Source organism: Priapulus caudatus, unplaced genomic scaffold, assembly GCF_000485595.1.
Source record: "Priapulus caudatus unplaced genomic scaffold, Priapulus_caudatus-5.0.1 Scaffold1285, whole genome shotgun sequence".
NCBI classification, from domain to species: domain Eukaryota; kingdom Metazoa; phylum Priapulida; class Priapulimorpha; order Priapulimorphida; family Priapulidae; genus Priapulus; species Priapulus caudatus.
The window spans coordinates 23,558-27,338 of record NW_014578346.1 but is presented as its reverse complement, the minus strand read 5'-3'; positions in this window follow the sequence as shown (position 1 = coordinate 27,338).

The window sequence follows — 3,781 nt, the reverse complement described above, 5'->3', positions numbered from 1 at the left end:
TAGACAGTTGGTTTCTAGACTTGTTTTTTCACGTATACTTTATACGTACATGCCATATATTAGTTCATATATGTTGCTATATACTGTAAACAACTTTAGTTGAACTTGAATTTTACACATACTCATATATTGATACTAATACTGATATAATGATGTATTCTTTATTTTTTGTGATATTTCATGTCATTATTCGAGTATAAATGTTGTAACATTTATTGCGGGATACAAATTTCATAATTGTAATAATTCAAATAATAATTGTAATAATTGTTTAATGTATAATATATATTTGTAATAATTGTAATAATTCGTAATAAATTTCATAATTGCATTCGCGAGTTTACGTCACTCGCGTTGCATGCGCTTCCATGTTGTGCGTTTCCATGGTTACAGGCGTGCGCCGTGCACGCGCACAGGCACACGGGAGGCAAGCCGTATTCGCTCTACGTCGCGAAGCTCTACAAGCTAGTGATGGGGAGCCAACCCGCGGTGAGTATTCTCGTTAATCTCACCTGTGCTGCCTGCGCTGTGGGGTTCGCACCTGTAATCAGCCGTCTCACCTGTCGAATCCGTCCCCGGATTCGTTCCCCGGAGGGAAGGGAAGTGCGTGCGGAGGGAAGGCATAGTCATGTGATGTCTGGGAACCAATCGGGCTCGCTCGCTCGCTTGTTTGCTGCGGAGATCGGAGTCGCCATCTCTACCGCGCGAGCATTCGACGCGCGTACGCCGTCGCGAGTGCTAGGTTCCGTCGTTGTAAGTGTCGGTCGTGCGATCGGCGATATTCGCGAGAGAGAGACGCGGCGAATGAAGGATCTGGGGTGAAACTCGTGTTAGCTGATGCGCGTCTGCTAAGGAAACCTGTGTATAAAGGACACTCCAAAACACGGGCACGCGAAGACACAAACCTCCTACTCTCTCTACACAAGCTTCCTTTCTGTACACAAGCTTCCTTTCTGTACACACGCGAGGGACATATAATCCTTCCGTCTCCAAAACACGCACGGCAGACCAGTACCTTCCGCCCCCCCCTCCTCTCTACACAACCTTTCCTTCGGTTACAGCAACCCTTCTCTCTCTACACAAGCTTCCAGTTTTTCCGTACACAAGCTTTCTTTCTGTAACACGAAGGCTCCTCTCTCTGTCACATTGCACAACCTTACGCACACGTACGTACATACACCACTGCCGCAATGTCGACTGCTACATGCGTCACTGGCCAGCCACCACCGTAGCTGCCCTCTGTCCGACAGATACACAGATAGAGAGATAAACAGATAGATAGCGATGCAGTTAGCGCTACAGCACAGTAAGATACAAGGCACACACACGCACGCACGCACGCACGCACGCACGCTCTACAGGCGGGCTGCCGACGCGAGACATAGATGGGAGAAATTCTCGTGGCTAAGATTGATGTAACATTGCTGCGATCTCTCTAATCGAATGTGTGGCCACTCTCTCTTCTCTCTCTTCTCTCTCTCATCCTCTCTCTCTCTCTCTCGCTCTCTCATTCTCCCATCTCTCGCTCTTCTCGCTCTCTCTCTCTCTCTCTCTCCTCATTCTCTCTCTCTTCTCGCTCTCTCTCTCTCTCTCTCTCTCTCGTCTCTCTCTCTCTCTCTCGACATATCTATTCTTCTCTCTCTCTTCTGCTCTCTCTCGCCTCTCTCTCTCTCCTTCCCTCTCTCTCTCTCCTTCTCTCTCTCTCCTCTGCTCGTCTCTCTCTCGTCTCGTGTCTATCTGTCTCGTCCTCTCTCCTCTCTCTCCTCATCTCTCTCTCTCTCTCTCTCTCTCTCTCTCTCTCTGTCGAATCTGTCCATCTCTCTCTCCCTCCTCTCCCCTCTCCCTACCACCCTGAGATCTCCCTGGGCCTCAACGCGTTCACCCCTCTCATTCTCCCTCCTCACATCTCTCACGCACTCTCTAATCTCTCTCTCTGCCAAACTCTCTACGGGCTCTGTCGTCTTGTCAAAAGCTCAGTCAATCATCGCTCTCTCTCTCTCCTCTCTCTCCTCCCTGGGGCTCTCATCATCTCTTGAGCTCCTCTCTCTCTCTCGCGCGATGTCTCCTCTCTCTCATCTCTCCCACATTCTCTCTCCTCTCACTAACATATACCCACCAGTCAGCTGCCGGCTACGTCAACAAGCAAAGCACACCCACCACACAACCCCGGCGAGAAACAACATAGTCGCAGTTATGAGTAGCGGACGTGACTCAAAGTCCGCAAGGGCCCAGGGAGGGAAGTATCTCCAGTCTGGCACTGATGAATGACACACCAGGCGGGCCGGCAAGAGCGGCAACGACGAGCTCACGGCTCCATCCGCAACCGCCCCCCCGCGGCAGAGAATCCACTGCTGACCACGCGTCGATGCTGGGGTCGAAGGGAAGTGGGATAGGGGGAGCGAGGCGGAAGAGCAAGGAGAGGAGTCGGGACCGGTGCCAATGGGCACGACGACAATCTCTTACGAGACTCCGATTGAATCCGTGGTAGATCAGCTGTCCTCCTCAAGGCGGCGCGGCTGAGAATCCAAAGATACGGCATCCCGGTTCCCGGGACGTGGCCTCAGCCGAGCGGGCCAGCGTGTGGGAGCAGACGAGAGCGCGGGTGAGGAACGGGGGAGATTTCGAGGAAGAACTAAGCCGTGCGATACGCTGGAACCGGGACGCGGGGAGGGAGTGCAGAGTGACTGGAGGGTGGCTTTCGAGTTGTGGTGGGCTCGGGGGAATGTTTGGTATATTGTTTCCGAGGTAATAGGCATCCTCTGGTGTCCCCGGTCGGCAATAATCTATACTACAGTTGATCCATATGTGGTAGCGGCAGGGTCGTGGGTGCGATGAGTATGGACATGGTGTGGGTTGGTGTGCCCGGATAGCCGCCACGCGCGTGGTGTGTGTGTGTGGTGCGGATGTGCATCTCGCCGCATCGAGCTGTTTGTGCCATATAATAGATATAGATATATAGAGATCGTTAATATAAAGTATTATATAACGATTTATCATATATGGATACAATATATATATATAGTAATATAATATCGACCAGATCGTTAGCAAATTACATCGGCATTGAGTCATCTTGGAAACCATACGCGAAAAGACAGCCAACGACACGTTATCCAGCACTCACGGCCTCTCCCACCATCCACATCCATCCCAGTACTGATACAACATCCATGCCATCCTCTCCATCCATTACCATCGCATTGACATCCACCATCCCCATCCATCCATCCATCCAATCCAGTCACACCGACCACAACACAACCCGACCCATCTCACCCTCCATCCATACCATCCATCCATGCCATCCATCACGCCGCCATCCATCCCAGTACCATCCCCTCCATCTAGTCCATCACATCCACCATCCATGCATCCATGCCCTCCATCCATCCATATCATCATGCCATCCGACATCATCCATCAATCGGCCATCCAGCCATACATCATCCATCCATCCATGCCATCATCCATCCATCGGCATACCATCCATCTATATATTATCCATCCCCATCCATCCATCCCTCCATGGCATCATTACCCGTCGTCGTGCCCTCCATCCCACAATCGCCTCCCACATTCCCCGGCCCGGGTGACGCCATCCATCCCCGCCCTCCCCGGCACTCCCCAGCGACGTTCTCCCCATCCATCCATCATCACCCATCCCCCATACATACCACTCCATACCCATCCATCCATCCATGCCACCATCGCATGTCACCCATCCACTCCCATCCGACTCTAGCACCCATCCACCCGCCGCACGGCCACCACCCCTTCCACC